We start from the raw sequence: 24,043 nt of genomic DNA on the forward strand, positions 1-24,043 counted from the left end.
TACTTTAAGTGTCTCATTTCCTAATCTAATCCCCTCAGCATCACCCGATTTAATTTGACTACATTCCATTATCCTCGTTTTGCTTTTGTTGATGTTCATCTTATATCCTCCTTTCAAGACACTGTCCATTCCGTTCAACTGCTCTTCCAAGTCCTTTGCTGTCTCTGACAGAATTACAATGTCATCGGCGAACCTCAAAGTTTTTACTTCTTCTCCATGAATTTTAGTACCTACTCCGAATTTTTCTTTTGTTTCCTTTACTGCTTGCTCAATATACAGACTGAATAACATCGGGGAGAGGCTACAACCCTGTCTCACTCCTTTCCCAACCACTGCTTCCCTTTCATGCCCCTCGTCTCTTATAACTGCCATCTGGTTTCTGTACAAATTGTAAATAGCCTTTCGCTCGTTGTATTTTACCCCTGCCACCTTCAGAATTTGAAAGAGAGTATTCCAGTTAACGTTGTCAAAAGCTTTCTCTAAGTCTACAAATGCTAGAAACGTAGGTTTGCCTTTTCTTAATCTTTCTTCTAAGATAAGTCGTAAGGTTAGTATTGCCTCACGTGTTCCAACATTTCTACGGAATCCAAACTGATCTTCCCCGAGGTCCGCTTCTACCAGTTTTTCCATTCGTCTGTAAAGAATTCGCGTTAGTATTTTGCAGCTGTGACTTATTAAACTGATAGTTCGGTAATTTTCACATCTGTCAACACCTGCTTTCTTTGGGATTGGAATTATTATATTCTTCTTGAAGTCTGTGGGTATTTCGCCTGTCTCATACATCTTGCTCACCAGATGGTAGAGTTTTGTCATGACTGGCTCTCCCAAGGCATAGTTCTAATGGAATGTTGTCTACTCCCGGGGCCTTGTTTCGATTCAAGTCTTTCAGTGCTCTGTCAAACTCTTCACGCAGTATCATATCTCCCATTTCACCTTCATCTACATCCTCTTCCATTTCTATAATATTGTCCTCAAGTACATCGCCCTTGTATAAACCCTCTATATACTCCTTCCACCTTTCTGCCTTCCCTTCTTTGCTTAGAACTGGGTTGCCATCTGAGCTCTTGATATTCATACAAGTGGTTCTCTTCTCTCCAAAGGTCTCTTTAATTTTCCTGTAGGCAGTATCTATCTTACCCCTAGTGAGCCAAGCCTCTACATCCTTACATTTGTCCTCTAGCCATCCCTGCTTAGCCATTTTGCACTTCCTGTCGATCTCGTTTTTGAGACGTCTGTATTCCTTTTTGCCTGCTTCATTTACTGCATTTTTATATTTTCTCCTTTCATCAATTAAATTCAATATTTCTTCTGTTACCCAAGGATTTCTATTAGCCCTCGTCTTTTTACCTACCTGATCCTCTGCTGCCTTCACTACTTCATCCCTCAGAGCTACCCATTCTTCTTCTACTGTATTTCTTTCCCCCATTCCTGTCAATTGTTCCCTTATGCTCTCCCTGAAACTCTCTACAACCTCTGGTTCTTTCAGTTTATCCAGGTTCCATCTCCTTAAATTCCCACCTTTCTGAAGTTTCTTTAGTTTCAATCTGCAGTTCATAACCAATAGATTGTGGTCAGAATCCACATCTGCCCCTGGAAATGTCTTACAATTTAAAACCTGGTTCCTAAATCTCTGTCTTACCATTATATAATCTATCTGAAACCTTCTAGTATCTCCAGGATTCTTCCAGGTATACAACCTTCTTTTATGATTCTTGAACCAAGTGTTAGCTATGATTAAGTTATGCTCTGTGCAAAATTCTACAAGGCGGCTTCCTCTTTCATTTCTTCCCCCCAATCCATATTCACCTACTATGTTTCCTTCTCTCCCTTTTCCCACTGACGAATTCCAGTCACCCATGACTATTAAATTTTCGTCTCCCTTCACTACCTGAATAATTTCTTTTATCTCGTCATACATTTCATCAATTTCTTCATCATCTGCAGAGCTAGTTGGCATATAAACTTGTACAACTGTAGTAGGCATGGGCTTTGTGTCTATCTTGGCCACAATAATGCGTTCACTATGTTGTTTGTAGTAGCTAACCCGCACTCCTTTTTTTATTCATTATTAAACCTACTCCTGCATTACCCCTATTTGATTTTGTATTTATAACCCTGTATTCGACTGACCAAAAGTCTTGTTCCTCCTGCCACCGAACGTCACTAATTCCCACTATATCTAACTTTAACCTATCCATTTCCCTTTTTAAATTTTCTAACCTACCTGCCCGATTAAGGGATCTGACATTCCACGCTCCGATCCGTAGAATGCCAGTTTTCTTTCTCCTGATAACGACGTCCTCTTGAGTAGTCCCCGCCCGGAGATCCGAATGGGGGAATATTTTAACTCCGGAATATTTTACCCAAGAGGAAGCCATCATCATTTAATCATACAGTAAAGCTGCATGTCCTCGGGAAAAATTACGGCTGTAGTTTCCCTTTGCTTTCAGCCGTTCGCAGTACCAGCACAGCAAGGCCGTTTTGGTTAATGTTACAAGGCCAGATCAGTCAATCATCCAGACTGTTGCCCCTGCAACTACTGAAAAGGCTGCTGCCCCTCTTCAGGAACCACATGTTTGTCTGGCCTCTCAATAGATACCCCTCCGTTGTGGTTGCACCTACGGTACGGCCATCTGTATCGCTGAGGCACGCAAGCCTCCCCACCAACGGCAAGGTCCATGGTTCATGGGTAAGGATGACCTAGTATATAGTGTCGGAAGTTCCGTGCGGCTTTTCGAGGATGATGCTGTAGTATACAGAGAAGTTGCAGCAGTAGAAAATTGCAGCGAAGTGCAGGAAGACCTGCATTGGATAGGCACTTGGTGCAGGGAGTGGCAACTGACCCTTAACATAGACAAATGTAATGTATTTCAAATACATAGAAAGAAGTATCCTTTATTGTATGATTATATGATAGCGGCACAAACACTGGTAGCAGTTACTTCTGTAAAATATCTGGGACTGTGCGTACGGAACGATTTGAAGTGGAATGATCATATAAAATTAATTGTTGGTAAGGCGGGACCAGGTTGAGATTCATTTGGAGAGTCCTTAGAACATGTAGTCTCTCAACAAAGGAGGTGGCTTACAAAATACTCGTTCGAACTGTACTTGAGTGTTGCTCATCAGTGTGGGATCCGTACCAAGTCGGGTTGACAGAGGAGATAGAGAAGATCCAAAGAAGAGCGGCGTGTTTCGTCACAGGGTTATTTGGTAAGCGTGATAGCGTTACGGATATGTTTAGCAAACTCAAGTGGCAGACTCTTCAAGAGAGGCGCTCTGCATCGCGGTGTAACTTGCTGCCCGGGTTTCGAGAGGGTGCGTTTCTGGATGAGGTATCGAATATATTGCTTCCCCCTACTTATACCCCCCGAGGAGATCACGAATGTAAAATTAGAGAGATTCGAGCGCGCACGGAGGCTTTCAGACAGTCGTTCTTCCCGCGAACCATACGCGACTGGAACAGGAAAGGGAGGTAATGACAGTGGCACGTAAAGTGCCCTCCGCCACACACACCGTTGGGTGGCTTGCGGAGTATAAATGTAGATGTAGATGTATTGGGTGTAACCACATGTTGCACAATTCTGGGTTATATTAAATGTAATTTAAATCATCAAAAATAAATCTCCATAGTTCATATGTATTGTTTGTGCCTTGTTTATCTTACTCTGAAATAAATTTGTAGTCCCAACAATGAAAATAGTCACTGTTATCTAGCTTTCTCCTTAGCTATCCAATTACACCCCACTTTCCCTTCTGCCAGGTGAGGATTTCATTGCGTACCATGAATTCATAACAATCTGCATAAATCACTTATATAAATTTTTTTGTGAGGTAATTAAAGCTTTGTGAAAATCCCTCGTTCGTACTGCAGCTTTGTAAGTAATTGTGGAGAACTGAGGGATGCTCGGCAATGGCAAGCGACGCGAAGCGAAACTTCAGCGTTTCTGCAGCGAGGTGCAGCGTTGTTGTCGTGGGCGCAGCAGAGCAGAGCAGGGCGGTGTAGAGACGGCCGCCCGCGGCTGTCGGCTGTCCTGCCTGACTCACGCCCTCTGGAGGGTCAGGGTCACCCCGCAACGCGACCCACTGCTCCCCTCCACACGGCCATTCTCGTCGCCGCCTTGCAAAGGAGGACACACGCACAATAAAGCTCGCTATATTTTGAAAACTTCGGATCTATATCTAGCGGGGAGATTTGTTACGGCTTTAACTCTTCTAACAAGCCTCTATTATTTCCTGCCTCACATTTATCTTTAAACAAACAAATAAAAAGTTGATTTATTGTTTTACGAGGATAAGCAAAAAAACTATTCGCAACGTAACTATGCCTTTTACTGCAATATAAATAGTACACATACGTTAACATCATTTTCCCATCTAGTCCCCTTGCTTTCAACGCACTTGGTCCATCGTTGCACAGGCTTCCTGGTACCCTCAGAAGAGAAACTTTTCGGCTGAGCATCGATCCATTCATGTACCGCGTCCTCCACTTTTTGGTCCGATGTGAATTGATTACTCCTTAATGCCTCGCTGAGTGAACCAAACGCCGGCCGGAGCGACCGAGCGGTTCTGGGCGCTGCAGTCGGGAGCCGCGCGACCGCTATGGTCTCAGGTTCGAATCGTACCACGGCGTTTAACTGCCAGCTTTAGTCTGTCAGCAAGCATCTCATCGTAACGCGCACTGTTCATTGTTGTGCCACTCCTGATAATGTCTCGGTATTGAGCCTTGTGTGTCCCAAAAACCTGTAAGCATCATCAGTTTATGTGTGGATGGTTGGGTTTTGAACTTTTTCCTGCTGTGTGATTGTTAATGTTTCCATTCCATACTCTGCCGTTTACTCTCCGACTCGTAATGGTGGATCCATGTTTCGTCACCAGTGATGATTCTGTCTAAGAAGTCGTAACGTTCGTTATTACAGCGATCGAAATGTTTTTGGTAGATTTAGAAGCGCGTTTGTTCTTGCAGCACTATGAGTTGTTTCGGGCTGCATCTTGCAGGGACTTTATGAAAACCAAATTTGCTGTGGATGATTTCGTCAAACGGAACCGTGACTAATTTCCAAGCGATTTGCTAACTCAGCAATAGTCACTCGTCTGTGTACCAGAACCAAGTCACGTGCTCGCTCAATGTTGTTATCATTTGTGGTCGCGGAAGATCTTCCGCCTCCATCCTCATGTGTAACACTTGTGTGACGATTTTTGAATTTTGCAGTCAATTCGTAGACAGTCCGACTCGGCAAGACACTGTTCCCGTATTGTGCCGAAAGTATTTAATGGATTGCAGCCCCATGTATACATTCCGACCACAAGAAACTGTATCACCGCTTGTTGCTCCTCTTTGATACAATCTTCTAAGGGAACGGTCATAATCTACCTGCAACAAAAGGAAGACAAATAGAGGAATTAGGATAAAACTCTCATAGCAGGACCACAACAGCATAACAATAAAATAAAGGAGGACGGAGGTCAGTATGAACTATATAAGAGTTGTGTCAACATTGCGAATCAGTTTTGACATACTCTCTTGTAAACTATATTTCCCATCATGGAACGGTACTTCTTCACAAAATTAGAGTATGTCCCTTCCATTGTAGTGCCATGTGTTGTAAGAATAATATTTACTGTGTAGTCTCTGCATAATTGGCTGCCTAGAGGATGACCATTTGGTGTAAAAGATTCGAGTTCTGATTTCTTTTCGACCCTGGGAGAGAATGACTGGACCACTGCGATTTCTCATCTACGTACAAGTCAACGAGTGAAGTTATCAAAAACCTCTTAATGAATTCACATATCTCATTCTTCTCTCTCTTAGAACTACCTTGCCTTTTTTTATTTTTTTATTTTATTTCTTTTTTTGTACACCATCTCATGAAATCCAGCAGATTGGACCGTATCGCAACCCTGCAATCAGACATCGATTGACGTCGGTGATTTTCTGGAAACTCGTTCTACTGGGAGCCGATCCTCGTTCAGTGCCAATATAGATTAGTAAACGGAATACCTAATGGACTAAAGCGAAGATCGTCGGCCTCAGGTATTATTCTGCCGAAGAAATATCACGGGAACGCGGCATCTGCCGCCATCGTTACGACATTGGGCAACGAGCAGGCGGCTGCTGGTACAAAAAGGCCAGGGCCGTAGATGAACCCGATATCTGCCTGCATCTCTTGGAGGTATGACAATCTTCAGTTTAATTCGTACAGGTTCGAGAGAAAGGTTAATTCATTCTCGTGAAAATGTCTTGAGAAAATGTAGATACTTGCATAGAAGAAAAACTCCATTTACTGACACTAATGAAAATGCGTCATGCGGGTTACCAGCGTTGTTACAGATGACTGATTTTCACATAAATGTTAAAAATAAAAAAAAATGCTTCAGTGGTAAGTTTACCTACTTTTATCGTCATAGCTAATGTAACATCCAGTACAGCAATGATGGTTTCAACTTGTTTGACAAGTGAGTGAGCGGAAAGTAATATGTTTTCTGTTGTTTCAGGTCTCTTCGCTCATGGAGGAGCTCGTGCGACTGGAGTGAGCGTGTGGCTTACGGGTGAGTTAATGAACAGTATATACCGATCTGACAAAAGTCATGGGATAGCGATATGTATATGCACAGATGGCAGTAGTATCGCTTACACAAGGTATAATAGGGCATTGCGTTGGAGGAACTGTCATTTGAATTCAGATGATTCATGTGAAAAGGTTTCAGGCGTGATTATATTCGCACCACGCGAATTAACAGACTTCGAACGCGGAATGGTAGCTGCATCTAGACGCATGGGACATTCTGTTTCGGAAATTGTTAGGGAGTCCAATATTCTGAGATTCACAGTGTCGAGATTGTGCCGAGAATGCCGAATTTCAGGCATTACATCTCACCACGGACAAAGCAGTGGGGGACGGATTCACTTAACGAGAGCAGCGGCATTTGCATAGAATTGTCAGTTCTAGCAGACAAGCAGCACTCAGCGAAAACCTGCAGAAATCAATGCGGAACGTAAGACGAACGTATCCGTCAGGGCAGTGCGGAGGAATCTGGCATTAATGCGACACGAGTGTCTTTGCTAACAGCACGAAATCGCCTGCACCTCCTTTCTGGCTCGTGACCATATCGTTTGGACCATAGACGACTGGAAAACCGTGGGCTCGTGAGATGAGTCCCGATTTCAGTTGGTAAGAGCTGATGATATGGTTTGAATGTGGTGCAGACCCCACGAAGCCATGGAAGCAAGTTGTCAACAAGGTATGATCGTGTGGAATGTGTTCACAAGGAATTGAAAGGATCCTGGTTATGTTCGGCTACTTGGACACCATTTGCAGCTATTCATGGACTTCATGTTGCCAAACAATGCTGGAACTTTTGTGGATGACAATGCGCCATGTCACAGGGCCATAGTTGTTTGCGATTGGTTTGAAGAACGTTACGAAGAATTCGAGCGAATGATTTTGCCACTAAGATCACCCGGCATAAAGCCCATCTCACATTTATAGGACGTAATCGAGAGGTCAGTTCGTGCACAAAATTCAGCACTGGCAACAATTTCGCAGTATTGGACGGCTATAGCTCAACATTTCTGCAGGGGACTTTCAACGACTCGTTTGGTCCACGTCACGTCTAGTTGCTGCGCTGCGCCGGGCAGATGGAGGTCCGAGACGATATTAGGAGGTATCCGATGACTTTTGTCAACTCGGTGTATGATTGTTTCGCTGGCGCGCTAATCAAGCTTTTGAAACAAGTTTGGAACTTAAAAACGTTCAGCCCTTGACGCTATTGAAATGTCAACAATATGTAATATGTGCAGTAGCTGTACGTGCGCTAACAAATCAGCCCATCTATTGCACGACTGTGGTACACACATAAATTTAACACATGCTATTACAGTTCCACACAAGACTAAGAAATTTTGGTTGACGGTCCACTGTCAGTTTGTGTTTCTATGTGTTGGAAGACAAAAAAAGAATTTCACATCACCGCACGCCCTTTTACCGACAGGGGGTTGACAAAAATATGGAAACACCAAAAACCCTACACATTACCATGTCTAATACGGTGTAGCAAACTTGTTGGCATTAAAAACAGTTTCTAGTCACCTCGGAATGGATAAATACACGTTCATATGATTTTCAAGGGGGCCTCGTACCAGTCTTCCTGCAAATAGTGGCGTGCTTAGGAAACGATGATGGAAGTGGATAGCAAATCACACAACCTTATCTCCAAAATAGGCTCAGTATTATTGACATCTGATGATTGTGGTGGCTACGGAAGATGCGGCAGTTCCTCCTTGGGCTCACGAAACAAATTTTGGACGATGCGAGCTGTGCGTACTGGTACCCTATCGTTTTGGAAGACAGCATCACCATGGGGGAACAAATATTCAACCATGGGATGGATCTTTTCAACCAAAATGGTCACTTAATCCTTGGCAATAAAGCGACTCTCCAGAGTAACCATGTGGTCCATGGAATACCACCATAAGGCTGCCTAGATCATAGCTCTATCCCCGCCACGTTTCACCCTTCGGGGGTTAACTCGCCAGATGTTGGAAAAAGTGTGTAACAAGACTCATCTGACCGTCTTTCTTCCATTGCTTCATAGCCCAAGTTTTATGACTTTGGTGCGTCGTTTTCCTGTTACAGGAATTTGCATCACTCATGAATGGTTTTGGAATTCCATCTCGCTCCGCAATCCCCTGCTTTGGCAGTTCCCTTTGTGTTGTTTTGCCGGCCGGAGTGGCCGAGCGGCTCTAGGCGCTACAGTCTGGAACCACGCGACCGCTACGGTCGCAGGTTCAAAAAATGGTTCAAATGGCTCTGAGCACTATAGGACTTAACTTCTGAGGTCATCAGTCCCCTAGAATTTAGAACTACTTAAACCTAACTAACCTAAGGACATCACACACATCCATGCCCGAGGTAGGATTCGAACCTGCGACCGTAGTGGTCGCGCGGTTCCAGACTGAAGTGCCTAGAACCGCTCGGCCACTCCGGCCGGCGTCGCAGGTTCGAATCCTGCCTCGGGCATGGATGTGTGTGATGTCGTTAGGTTAGTTAGGTTTAAGTAGTTCTAGGTTCTAGGGGACTGAAGACCTCAGAAGTTAAGTCCCATAGTGCTCAGATCCATTTGAACCATTTTTTGTGTTGTTTTCGTGCTGACAGGGTTCGCAAGTGCGACATTCAGTCCTGCGGGGGTTTTTGCACCTCTCGTCCTCTTATTTTCCGTTACAATCCTCTTCAATGACCGTTCTACACGATCACTCAAAATATATATTCGTCCACTTTGTGATTTAACAGTCGATGTTTTTCCGATTTCCCTGTATGCGATATAAAACTTCGGTCGGTGCCTCCTGAAACACCAAACACTTAGGCTCCCTTGTTAGCGGAAGCACTCATGATAAGATCACCAATTACTTGCCTATATCTGAATGCACTGACTTCCGACACAATGCACTCACAGCTACACAGAAGACAGTTCCGACCACGAATGGTACTTACAACGTATTGAGGACATTGCGCAACTGCCGTTCGTGGTCAGATACAACAGTGCAAAATGCAGCTTAGCTAGCATCTGAATCTATGCTCATGCATGCATTTCTCGCGATGTTTCCATGCTTTTGTCTACCCCCGTGTGGTTTCTGAGATTAGCCTTGACTACAAAAGCCTTACCCGATCGTATGGAGTAACGCGCTACCTTGAGACACAGGAACTTGAGGCAGACCCAGCGCACCGGATTGCCAACCCTGTTTGGTGCACCGACCCGCCTGAGTGTGGTTTTCAGCTGTTTTCCACGCTCGTTAATGCAAATGCTGGGCGGGTACCCACTTCCACCTCACAAAATACAACACGCAAACAGTCAAGATAAGGTCACATATAGATAGATAGATAGATAGCCTAGGGGACAGAGGACTGCTCCCCCTCCCCCCAATCACAAGCGCTCCCGCTTAGGTGACTCCAGCGACAGGAGGGGCAACCGGCCGCAAAGTTAAATAAAATAAATCTTCTAAGGCGGGAGTACAACATAATCCGTATTAGATGGGGAAAATACTCACTAAAAGAAAAGAAGATAGATATACACAAACCTCCCTCGTAAAATGGTCTATCTATTAATAAAAACCGTACCAAAATCCCTACAGTAGTTTCAGAGATGAACGTTCACATGCAGACAGAAAAACGTGGGGTGGTACTTTGGATGTAGAGCAAGAGACATATTCGATGTTCATAGATTTCCGGAAAGCATTCGTCATGGTGCCCTACTGCAGACTGTTAACGAAGATTCAAGCATACGGAATCAGTTCTCAGATATACGAATGTCTCGAAGACTTCTTATATTGTAGAACCCAGTTCGTTCTCCTGTCCGGCGAGTGTTCGTCAGATATAAGAATATCATCATGATGCTCCAGCGAAGTGTGATGAGGCCGTTCTTGTTCTCTATTTACATTAACGATCAAATACATAGAGTGAGCACGAATCTGTGACTCTTTGATAATGCTGCTGTAATGTATGGAATAGTGTCGTCGTTTAATGGTTGGAGGAAGATACAGAATGACTTAAACATAACTTATATATGATGTGATGAATGACAGCTTGCTCTAAATGTAGCAAAATGGTAAGTTAATTCGAATGAATAGGACAAACAATCCTGGCATGTTCCAATACAGTATTAGTAGGAGACAGCTTGACACAGTCATGTCAATTAAATACACTGCTCAGCCAAAATATCATGACCACTGGCCGCTGCGACGTTTGATGCCACCTGGTGGCGTTGCAGGACGTGACGCGGCAACAATAGCATGTAAGCCGAGCAGAGACGGACAGGGATCACCCTAGAGAAGATATGGGCTGAAAATGGGGAAATCCATTGAGATGAGCGACTTTAATAAAGGGCAGATTATTATTCTGGAGAGCCTATGAACGAGCATCTCGAAAACCGCGAAACTGGTCAAATGTACACGTGCTACTGTCGTGAATATGTACGGAAATGGACTTTGAAAACACCACTACGTGCTAAATGCTTGGACGTCCACGACTCTTCAAAGAATGTGGGGTTTGGGGGCTTGCCTGCTCTGTAAAGTAGGATAGATGGCGATCTGTGGCATTTCTTCCGAAAGAGTACAGTGCTGGTGCACACACAAGTGCTTCGGAGTACAACGTTTATTGCAGATTTTTGAACCTGGAACTCCGCAGCAGACCATCCCTATGTGTTCATATGTTGACCCAACGACATCATCAATTAAGTTTGCGTTGGGGACAAGACCATCAGGACTTGCCCGTCGATCAATGGAAAGTCGGTTAATGGAAACGTGTCGGCTCTTCGGGTGAATCACATTTTTGCTACACTAGGTCGATGGTCGTCTCCACAAACGCCTTAATCGAGGAGAACGGTGGATCGAAACGTGCAACTCGCCACGGACGCATTCTGGTTGGAGCTGTATTATACTATGTGAGACATTCTCCTGCGCTTGCGGGGGATCTGTGGTGGTAATCGAAGACACGTTGACGGCTACCACAACCTTCATCCCTTTATGCTTGATGTGTACCCCGACGGCGATGACATCTTTCAGCAGTATAACTGTGAGTGCCTCGGAGCCAGAACCTTACTACAGTGGTTTAAGGAGCATTATAGTGAATTCACGTTGATGTCTCGTCGACCAGATTCACCTGATGTAAATCCTATGGATCCTCTCTGGGTCGCTATCAGGCGGCATACCGCCTAAGCAAAAAAGCGCTTTGTTTTTTACGCGAATTACACGACCTGTGCGTACCCATCTGAGACATGGGACACACGCTCAAGGACACTTCAACTGAATAAAGACAAGGCAATAATAACCAATCAAACACAAACTCTGGCTTGTAATTTCCAACAGATATTATTTAACACTTGCATGACAACCTCAAACTGCTATCACAACAGAATAATATACATAAGTGCTCTAGCATTTGAAACATTACTAAACAGACAAAATGACTACATGCGTCAAAGCCCACCCCCAAACAATAAATAGTTTTAAAACTCTCTTTACATAAATCTTAAGAACCATACCAACAATAAATGGTTTACTGAGAAAACTGCCACAGGAGCAGGACACCATTTAAGATATAACAACAGCAACAACTCACAATTTCTCCCTCTGAATAGGATATAAAAAACCCAGTACAATGAAATGCATCTTTCAGGTATTACAAAATTTCAGAGATAAGCAATGGCCGTCAGAGGTGCGCGGAAACTACAACTCCGGTCGAGACTGAATGAAAGCCGTAAGGAACGGTGAAGAAAGAAAGACGGACGCCTCGGCGTCACCAGAAATAAAAATAAAATCCTCAACTTAAATTCGCGGAAGAATTGGAGTCTGCTGATAAACACAGCGACCGCGCCATCTGTTACAAGTCACTGGCTGCCGCCAAGTCGTCGTCCCGCGGTTTAAACGACCAGCTGCAACGGATGACGCGCTCCGCTTATTTTACCACTGAAATAACATAAAACCACACAGCAACTGGGCAGTATCCCCAGCGACACAATCATTAAAACATTAGAAGGATTTCAAAACAGGAATACAATTACTCTTTGCAGCCAAATTAAATCTCTTGCAATCACTGACTACAACAGCAGCTCACACTGCCTTTGCACAGGAACCACGATACATAAACATTCAACATGAAAACACTGCAGAAAGTGTAGAAACCAGAACACATATCCTATCTTATAATCCTAAATAATAATTACAAACAAGAAGAAAAACAATGTTATAAATCTCTTAATTCTACAAAAGAATGCCACTATAGGTGGATTACACATAATAGCAAAAGGCAGAAAGAAGTGCCAGAAAATCAAACCTATGGTTATTTATGAGTGCACAGACACCCAATTAGATATACACTCCTTGCAGTATCTCAAGTGCGTCCAGAACTGGAAAACCACTGTTCAATAAGTTGTGCACCAGTGGTCAACACGAAACAGATAACATGGGCATCCAAACACTGGGACAGCCGTTAACTGGAAACAGCTCGTACTTCAACATACATATATACCATATACAGGGTGGTCCATTGCTCGTGACCGGGGCAAATACCTCACGAAATAAGCGTCAAACGAAAAAACTACAAAGAATGAACCTTGTCTAGCTTGAAGGGGTAAGCCAGATGGCGCTATGGTTGGCCCACTAGATGGCGCTGCCATAGGTCAAACGGATATCAACTGCGTTTTTTAAAAATAGGAACCCCCACTTTTTATTTCATATTCGTGTAGCACGCAAGGAAATATGAATGTTTTAGTTGGACCACTTTTTTCGCTTTGTGATAGATGGCGCTGTAATAGCCACATACATATGGCTCACAATTTTAGGCGAACGGTTGGTAACAGGTAGGTTTTTTAAATTAAAATACAGAACGTAGGTACGTTTGAACATTTTATTTCGGTTGTTCCAATGTGATACATGTACCTTTGTGAACTTATCGTTTCTGAGAATGCATGCTGTTACAGCGCGATTGCCTGTAAATACCACATTAATACAATAAATGCTCAAAATGATGTCCGTCAACCTCAATGCATTTGGCAATACGTGTAACGACATTCCTCTCAACAGCGAGTAGTTCACCTTCCGTAATGTTCGCACATGCATTGACAATGCGCTGACGCATGTTGTCAGGCGTTGTCGATGGATCACGATAGCAAATATCCTTCAACTTTCCCCACAGAAAGAAATCCGGGGACGTCAGATCCGGTGTACGTGCGGGCCATGGTATGGTGCTTCGACGACCAATCCACCTGTCATGAATACCGCTTCAACCGCACGCGAGCTATGTGCCGGACATCCATCATGTTGGAAGTACAACGCCATTCTGTCTTGCAGTGAAACATCTTGTAGTAACATCGGTAGAACATTATGTAGGAAATGAGCATACATTGCACCATTTATATTGCCATCGATAAAATGGGGGCCAATTATCCTACCTCCAATAATGCCGCACCATACATTAACCCGCCAAGGTCGCTGATCTTCCACTTGTCGCAGCCATCGTGGATTTTTCATTGCCCAGTAGTGCATATTATGCCGGTTTACGTAACCGCTGTTGGTGATTGGCGCTTCGTCGCTAAATAGAACGCGTGCAAGAAGTCTGTCATCGTCCCGTAATTTCTCTTGTGCCCAGTGGCAGAACTGTACACGACGTTCAAAGTCGTCGCCATGCAATTCCTGGTGGATAGAAATATGGTACGGGTGCAATCGATGTTGTAGCATTCTCAACACCGACGTTTTAGAGATTCCCGATTCTCGCCCAGTTTGTCTGCTACTGATGTGTGGATTAGCCGCAACAGCAGTTAAAACACCTACTTGGGCATCATCATTTGTTGCAGGTCGTGACTGACGTTTCACATGTGGCTGAACACTTCCTGTTTCCATAAATAACGTAACTATCAAGCGGACGGTCCAGACACTTGGATGATGTCCAGGATACCGAGCAGCATACATAGCACACGCCCGTTGGACATTTCGATCACAATAGCCATACAACAACACGATATCGACCTTTCCCGCAATTGGTAAACGGTCCATTTTAACACGGGTAATGTATCTCGAAGCAAATACAGTCCGCACAGGCGGAATGTTACGTGATACCACGTACTTATACGTTTGTGACTATTACAGCGCCATCTATCACAAAGAGAAAAGAGTGGTCCAACTAAAACATTCATATTTCAAACGTACTACACGAATATGTAATAAAAAATGGGGGTCCGATTTAAAAAAAACGCAGTTGATATCAGTTTGACCTACGGCAGCGCCATCTGGCGGGCCTACCATAGCGCCATCTGATTTGCCCTTTCAAGCTAGACGAGTTTTGTTCTTTGTAGTTTTTTCGTTTGATGCTTATCTCGTGAGATATTTGGCTCGGTCAGTATCAATGGACCACCCTGTATACAGCAGACATTTAAGAACCTGAATAATTCCCACCGTTTGATTCTGTAGCGTGTCCCGTTGCAGGCTGATACCCTCCAAAGCAACTGTCACAGGTTCATATCGTCTAGCAGCACAGAAGAGACCATCGCCGTCTCACTAGACGCAGTACACACTCTCGACCGCACACACGCCTCCGTCCACAGCCCCACTGCCCACGTGACGGAAATAGGCACAGCATGCGCAAAGCGCGACCGCCGACAACCAGACCACACACCGGAGCGTCAACCAACCGACCCAAACAGCCCTCTCCCCACAGCAGTGGCGTAGCGTGCTTGTAAAGACTGGGGAGACTCTACATTTATTATAGGGAGACAAAATAGTATAATAAACAATAATTTAAAAAATGAAACAAAACGCTTCAAATAAAACAACAACAACTACTACTACTACTACTACCACTACCATCGCCACTAATAATAATAATAATAATTAACTTGTTCAAGAAACGATGACAAATTTGTAGAACTCCAGCAGCAAGAGAAGAAGCACTTATATTTTCTTGTACACAAGTGCAATGCGCCTGTCTTTTCTGTCCACGAATAAGTCTATAACTCGGTCTACAAAGATCTCATCACTGGATAGCTCTCCAAGTAGTGTATTTTCTATTGCTAACGTGCTCAAACACGACAGCCGGGTGTTGGACACTGAAGTCCTTAAATAATTCTTCATTCGATTAAGAGTAGTCACTGCTTGCTGTAGTTGCAGATAGGGTCAAAACCGAACGCAGGAACTTCGTTGTTTCTTCATAAATAGAGTCTAAATCATTGTTGACAAGTACTTTACGAGGACTCTTGGAGATAAGTGTTTTTTCACATCAGCGTATATGTTGTTCTTGTTTGAAAAAAGGGGACTGTTCTAATAACTGAAGCAGTTTCAACTTTGGGAATTCTTTTTGATAGCTCGGGAAACACTGTTCGTTCAAGATTTCAACAAACTGAATTTGGGGAGAGTCATGAAATCTTCTTTCTATCTGAACAATTTGCAAATCCAGTATCTCGTAAGTTAGTGCCCTAAGAGATGTCTTTTGACTGTCACAGAATCATAAGTTGCCATTCAAACGCAAACTACATTTAATGCATTCCGTTCTTAATTGTCGTAGGTTTCTCAAAACAGTTCTTATTTCGTCGTGGCAAGCAGTTACACTGACAGATTTTGACTGAAAAACATTAAAGATATGATCAACATAAACAAAGCACCCTCGGTAGAAGCAAAGCAAGTAGACAAAAGTAGGATCATCCATCCGTCGTTTCATATGCACAGCACAGCTCAAAGATTCTGGGTTCCACTGAAAGTCTGTGTCATCAACTATATAATTAAAAACACTACATAGCTCTGAGAAATGACTACATATTGTTGAAACTGCCCTGGAATGAAAGTTCCAGCGAGTGTTGCTTGCATGTGGCAGCCTAAATCCTTTCTCAGTTAGCAGTACAGTTCGTTTTGATGATGTGCTGAAAAACGAATGGAATGCAGTAAGATCACTTACGAACATGCGTACTTGTCGTATGATTTTGGAGGCAAGTAACAGTACCTAATTCAGCTGGTGTGGGTAACAATGAATAAACAGCGCATAGGGACAAAACTGCTTCACCAGTTGTTGTAGTCCTCTTTCTCTGCCCGCCATTACCGAAGCGCCATCATATGTTTGACTAACCACTTTTCTTTCCACATTCCATTCTTTCAATTCTGCATAAAGAATGTTTGACAAATATTCAGTAGTTTTATCTCCAGAAATATCGTAAAATCCAACGAATCTTTCCTCAATTTTGTTTGCAATACAGAATCTGAATATTATACTCTTTTGACTCTTGCATGACACGTCTAATGTTTCATCAGCTTGAGTCGAAATGAAACTGCAGTTCTGAATTTCAGATCTTATTTTCTCATTTGCTGGTGTGGGTAACAATGAATAAACAGCGCATAGGGACAAAACTGCTTCACCAGTTGTTGTAGTCCTCTTTCTCTGCCCGCCATTACCGAAGCGCCATCATATGTTTGACTAACCACTTTTCTTTCCACATTCCATTCTTTCAATTCTGCATAAAGAATGTTTGACAAATATTCAGTAGTTTTATCTCCAGAAATATCGTAAAATCCAACGAATCTTTCCTCAATTTTGTTTGCAATACAGAATCTGAATATTATACTCTTTTGACTCTTGCATGACACGTCTAATGTTTCATCAGCTTGAGTCGAAATGAAACTGCAGTTCTGAATTTCAGATCTTATTTTCTCATTTGCTGCCAGAGTTATTTCTATTACATCGTTCTGTATATCTGGAGAAGTTCCTTTACAGGTTGAAGATGATGACAGATGGTCTCGGATTATCTGCTCTCCTTGAGCTCGTAAATCTAACAATTCCAGATAGTTACCTTTGTTGCCGGAGGATTCGTCTTCTCGATGCCCGCAAAGGCTAGTTCTTGTTTACAAAGAAATGCAATTGCCTGAATAAGACGAGCCAATACTCTCCTGCTGGATGTAACTTGTTTGTTGTATTTTATTGCTGTCAGACGAGCGGCTTCAGAAAGGGCGTGCTCATTCTACTTTTGCCCAATAACTTAAATAATTCTTTGTTCTGCAGGTGACGTTTTGATATCTGATGCTTTTGTGCTTTCCTGTCAAAATTCTTTATTGTACAAATGCTCTCATTGCATCATTCCTTTTCACCACCAAACAGAAGACGTACATAACAATATAATATGTTATTAACTGCATTCGCAGTCAGCCAAATATACTTTTTGTACCAGGCTGTCTGAAAAGTGCGTTTTTGTTTGGCTTTACTTAAAAGCTACACTGAGTATAGGAGTAGGTCGTTTGTTCTACAATTCGCACTTTTCGTACGTTAATGTAGAAAAAGGAGTTTTTAATAAAAATTCTATAAGGTGTTCAGTTGCTGGCCCACTCATGCTGGCGACACAACGAAAATATGTACTAAAATCACACAAAAATGACTATGAACACAAGCCGCGCGACTGTTCACTTCCGTCTTAAAAGCCCGCATAGAAGCGGCAGAGACGAGTCTCGATACTTGCTAGTAAAGGAAGCGCACCGGCCTTCGTGGAAGAGGGGAAGTGGAGGGGAGCCGAAAATGCCACTAAAGCGCAGGCGCACACAGCCAGCTATGGCAAGGGAGGCAGAGACTGGGGGCAGACGAGTCTCAAGCAGGTAAATACACCAATACTCAGGGTGCGGCGCGGGCTACGAAACTGATGTCTTCGCTCATTTAGAGCTCTTAGCAGAAAGTTGTTTATATTTTAGTTATGAATTAGTATTGCATATTTTTTAAGCACGAATACAGGGGAGACTAAGTCTCAAAACCTCCCCTCGTGCTACTCCACTGCCCCACAGCGACGTGCGCCCAAATAGCTGAAAAGCGACGAGGAAACCCGCGGCCACGCGATACAGAGTCGATCACAGAGATCTTAAATGAATACAGAGAAGCGACTGGCGCCAACGGCGCCACGTGTCAACATCTAATGTCACATGCTTTCACAAACCTGCCAACAAAATGTCGGAGCCTCGATACACAGAATCAGTGATGTGTTTCGTTGCAAAGACGGACAAACAAGCTGTTAAGCAGGTGGCCATAATGTTTCAGCTCGTCGGTGTAGGCGTAATGTTTGCAAAGCGATATGAAATGGAACATGCACGTAAGGTCGGCAATATAGAAATGGAATGCTCGACTTAAATTTATTGGGCTAATTTTAGAAAAATGTAGATCATTTATAAAGGTGACTGTGTTTACGACACTTGGGCGATGCAGTTCTTCTCGAATGTTTTGGATCCACACCATGTGGGATTAAAGGAAGAAATCGAGCCATTTCAGAGACGTGCTGCTAGATTTATTATCAGTACGTTCAATCAACACGCGAACATTATGGAGATGCATCGTGAACGCAAACGTTTTTCTCATGAAAAGCTATTGAGAAGATATAGAGAACCTATATTTGCAGAGAATATTTCTATTTTCACCAACGCACACTTTGTGTAAGACACGCGAAGGCAAGATAAGAGAAATTAGACTTGTTGCGGAGGCATATAGATGGTCTTTTTTCCCCGCTGCATTTACAGGTGGAACCGGAAACGGAATGACTAGCAGTGGTACAAGGTATTCACCGCCTTGTATATATGTAGATATAGATGAACTGATTGTGGGAGTGATTTAGTGGTCAGGTAGGGAGAAGTGGTAGAGTTTCGTTGAGTCAGAATGAGAAGTGTGCATTGGTCTGTGAGCTTCGGAGGATGTGCCGGTACAAGTGCTGTAGAATACGAAGCTTGATAATCGGAGATGAATCAGGAGAGTTCAAAATGGTTCAAATGGCTCTAAGGACTATAGGACTTAACATCTGAGGTCATCAGTCCCCTAGACTTAGAACTACTTAAACCTAACTAACCTAAGGACATCACACACATCCGTGTCCGAGTCAGGATTCGAACCTGCGAACGTAGCAGCTGCGCGGTTCCGGATTGAAGCGCCTAGAACCACTCGGCCACAGCAGCCGGCCGATCAGGGGAGTATCAAGCTTATGGGAAGTGAAGGAAATCCGTAGGTGGTCATTGTGGTAGAGGAGAAAGAGCAAATTAATAAGTTATGCTGGGATCGAGTGGGAGAGGGTTGAAAGATACGGAAGGCGAGGCGGAGCGCTGGCGTTCCAAGATGTAGAGGGAATGGTAGATGTCTGACGTATCGGAAATCCAGGCGACGTTGTCACAGTACAATCCAACATTTGCCACCGACCATTAGCAATAAGTTTTGAGCTGGGATGTGAGAACGCGATACGCGCTTGTCGAGCGTTGAGTCCGCAGAGTTGGCGATCGCGTGCAGTCGGTGCGACCGCAGCGGCTGCCCTCTGGGCTGGCTGGTGGTCCTGGTGTGCCGATACGAGACGAGGAGAGACGAGCAGAGACGAGAGGCGCGGAGACCTGCGTGGCCGAGTCGGCATTATTCGCGGCCGCCCTAACGAGGCCTGGCGCCCCTTTAATGACGCAACCCGCCACACAGCCGAACCCCCAGCCGCACACCGCAGCGCAGCCCAGCCGCCGCGCCTCCACCAGCGCCATTGTCTGCCGCCGGCATTGTCCAGATCGCTTCGGATCTACACCGCTGTCCTCCATTCCCGGTCGCCTTATTCATATTCCGTGAATAAAAGATGGCAAGATTGCAAATATGGAACCGATACGTATACAAATATAGTACTGCTTCGTCTGATAGCCTGGAACGGCGCGGCTCTTTCTCACCTGAAATAGCATACCGGGCTCGGGCGAGCCATGGGGGATCATGGCCAAAGCAAAGGATCATTTTGGTGCAAGCGTTTAGGGTAAGGTGTCGTAAAAGTGATACACCAACTGTTCATAAGAAAAGCATATCTATCACATATGTCAATTATGATGCCATTGTTTTGGAATAGTCATTCATAATTTGTTTTTCTGTTAGAAACATCACACTGTAAGTAGAAAGTAATTTTGGCAAACAGCACCTTTAGACTGAAACTAAATGTGAACACTTGTGTTACATACACAGAAACTTACGCTCTATCTGCTGAATTATTCAGTTGCTTCTCAGGCACCTATTGTAATGACAGATCCAACACATTTAGGTAGAGGAGATAAAATCTTGGCTAAATTTCGGCAGGAAAGAGGAATTCATACAGCTACAGATATGTCAGCACCCTACAGAAGGTACTGAAAAAGACCTAGAAGTTATGTCTCTAAAGTCTGTGGACATGGACAGTAAAGTTTTTCAATTAAATGAAAATCACTTCTCTTATTAATAAGAGTGATGTGATAGGGAAAAACTCCAATTCCTCATGTTGTTACTGGTGTGGGAAATACCAAACGAGGAATCTGCTTTGTGTTTAACGGTCCTGTTGATGTTCATGACAAAATATAAAGCAATGATTCTTTTTAACGTATCTCTTATTTTTGTATTAATGTCAGTGTATTGACCGGCCAGTGTGGCCGAGCGGTTCTAGGCGCTACAGTCTGGAACAGCGCGAACACTACGGTCTCAGGTTCGAATCCTGCCTCGGGCATGGATGTGTGTGATGTCGTTAGGTTAGTTAGGTTTAAGTAGTTCTAAGTTCTAGGGGACTGATGACCTCAGACGTTAAGTCCCATAGTGCTCAGAGCCAGCCATGTCAGTGTATTAAGTATGATTGTAAACAGTTATTCCTCATTGCTGGTTGACTTGGTAACATTACAAATAGGAATAACTCTTAAAGAAATTTCTGTAGATCTCTGTGACGTTCGTTTCATGCCATAAATATTCTAGAAATATCCTGCACAGAACAAATCCCAGTTATACGTTTGTATTGTCTTGTCTGCTGTCCTTATCGTTTTTAAGACCTGAACCTTCTGGTTTCGTGTACAATATCACATGTAGATCTTATTTTAAACGAGAAGTATCATATTCAACAATTGCAGTCCATAAAATGATACACTGTTTTACTTCTTTTAGTCTACTTTCGTAACTTTAAACAGTTAAATACAGTGTCATTTTAAAGCTGTTTGTACTCTCTAACATTTACAATTTTTCCCTAACAGCTACTCTATTTATCTCAAAAATATAGATCGTTTTTTTTTTATTTTGTATCATATGTAGGTCACTTTGCCCTATATTTTTAGGCATGTTAGTATCCAAGTTTCTTAGAAGATTTTGGGAGAATAAAGTAGAATGAAAATATACTGAACATGGCAAAGAGTTTTCAAAAATTACGAGGTATGTGGAAAACAGGGGACTTTTCAGCTCTTCGCTTGAGGGTCTGCCCACGCAGATGGACTTGCGGGGTGACGACGAGAGGCTTGCCGACAGGTAGACGTCCTTAGAGGGGGAAGCATTGCGTTACCCAGGAGATCCGCCGTCATTGGCAAGGAGTGGGAGAAACCTGGCTAATGTGAACTGTGCGAGCTGCTTAAGCGTAAAGAAATGGCCGCTCTCAGACAGGATGTAAAGTGTAGTAGTGGAATTTTATATTGTTCACATTGTTAGTGATATTTATTGAAGGAATAAAGATATTCAGCAGGCAAAAATGGCAAATTAAAGATAAATTTGATACTCTGTTACTAATGATCAGAACTGTCTAATACGACCAGCTGTTCCACAGCTGCAACTAATCCAGAAGTATACTGCATTACCACAGTTTTAAATTGACTCCGTTAATGAAACTGATGCGACATTCAACGACATTTGATAGATTTCGGTGAGAGCTATGTATAAGTATATCCCTTACACTATTCAAATGCTTGCTTAGCTGTTGGTAGGCTGTTACTAATTACCATATACGATTGCTTTCGAGAAGCTTCATAATCAACAGAATGTTATACACAGCAATATGTACTAGTATCAACACCTGTCTATAAGAATATAAGCATCTACGTATGTCTATAAATTATGATCAAAGGTAGATGACGCTAAATGCTTATTATCAATATCGTCATTTGTGCGAGGACCAGAAATGCTACATCAGTTCTGGGTCCGTAATTGGCAAGAGGGCAATTTTTTATGTTAGGTGGGACGTCCGATTTATTGTGTCAGCATCAAATTAAGACGCATTTTGAGTCTTCAAAGATCATGATAACTCGTAGGGCATTCAAGTTAGAAAGTCTATATAGTCTTTAGTGTTAATTTTTAAATTGCATTTTGTAAAGCTCATCATGCACCAAACGCAAAGCACGTCAGAATGTTTAAGTCTTGACTCTAGCTCTTCTCACGACAAATACTTCATCAACGCTGCTAAACTGCCGCCCAAACCGACACATGTCTCGTACGGTTCTTCGCTCCTCCTCCCTGACCCAACATGTCTCGTATGATCTTCAGTCTGCTCCCCCCTGCCCCGACTCTCACATTCGCGTCTCGTAATTTATACCTTTGACCTCGACTATGAATCGTCAAAAGACACTGTCCTGATCCATTAGAATCGAAAAAATGATATCTTTTGTACAACACATGATACTTACAAAGATAAATGTACCATGACGTACATGCTTAATTTCTAAACAAATGGACACTAAACACTATATAGATTATCTGACTTAAATTTACTAGGAGCTATCACGATTTTTAGCATTTGCATGAAGTACGAGGGTTATTCCAAAAGTAAGGTCCGATTGATTGCCAAATTGAAACCACAGTGAACATCAGAAATGTTTTACTTGTAACAATTAGCTACACCTTTCATCTACTTCTCTACGTAGTCGCCGTTCTGACTTAGACTTTTGTCATAGCGTTGTACCAACTTTTCAATAGCCTCATCATAGCAGGCAGCCGCCAGTGCTTTCCGCCAATTCTCCACGCTGGCCTACACCTCGTTGTCTGTGTCAAAATGTTGTCTTCAAAGACAGAGGTTCATGTGACCAGAGATGAAACTCAGGGGGAGACAATTGCGGACTGTATTGTGGGTAATCTCACATTTCCATTTGAAAACGATGCATGAGCATCTTCATTGCCCCTGCAGAATGCGGCTGAGAATTGTCGTGAAGACGAAACAGCACGACAGTTATGTAATGTTGGCTGCATAGCTTCAGGCGAAATTTCTCACCAGGCCCTCGTACTTGGCGGCAGACACTATTTTCTAGACATCTTTACGCACTCACTGCGAGCTCAGAAATGAGAAGAGCGACGTGATGCTAACTGGGGTTATACTAGAGACACTACCCAACACATCTGCGCAAAGCTTTATCGGATTTTCATAGTCGTTTCCATTTCGCGACCGATCGGACCTTACTTTTGGAATAACCCTCGTATGAATCATTGAAGATGAAGCAATGGATGTTTCATTCTGACTAATAGCTGTTGGTCAACGAAAACTTTAGTTGAAGAAGTCTCTGGTGTATTGTTGTAATGGTGGAGGCTGTGAAAAACATACATTGCAGCCACTATTGTCCTTGTTTATTCGTTATGTTCTTGATAACAGTTTTCATCTTTAATTGTTTTTGTATCCTTATTTGGGAAGGATGACGCTTTATCGTTTAACACGATTAAATCTACGTCACGAAGGGATCGCATGTGCTCCTTTCGTGATGGTTTTATGAACTCTTAGAACCGACAAGTATCTGTGCTTCTCCAGTTATTACGCCTGCGTAACGTGCTTTGCG

General features: G+C 43.2%; 1 protein-coding gene across 4 annotated transcripts in view; it reads left to right on the forward strand.

Moving 5' to 3' along the window:
- The window catches only part of LOC124713610 (glutamate-gated chloride channel), a 711,599-nt gene that overhangs the window by 301,039 nt on the left and 386,517 nt on the right, over positions 1–24,043 (forward strand). For all 4 annotated transcript variants that reach the window (XM_047242962.1, XM_047242961.1, XM_047242960.1 and 1 more), the window contains exon 2: positions 6,496–6,549. The gene's annotated coding sequence lies outside the window, so the exon portion shown is untranslated. The remainder of the gene's footprint in view (positions 1–6,495; positions 6,550–24,043) is intronic.

The sequence above is a fragment of the Schistocerca piceifrons genome, chromosome 1, assembly GCF_021461385.2.
Source record: "Schistocerca piceifrons isolate TAMUIC-IGC-003096 chromosome 1, iqSchPice1.1, whole genome shotgun sequence".
NCBI classification, from domain to species: domain Eukaryota; kingdom Metazoa; phylum Arthropoda; class Insecta; order Orthoptera; family Acrididae; genus Schistocerca; species Schistocerca piceifrons.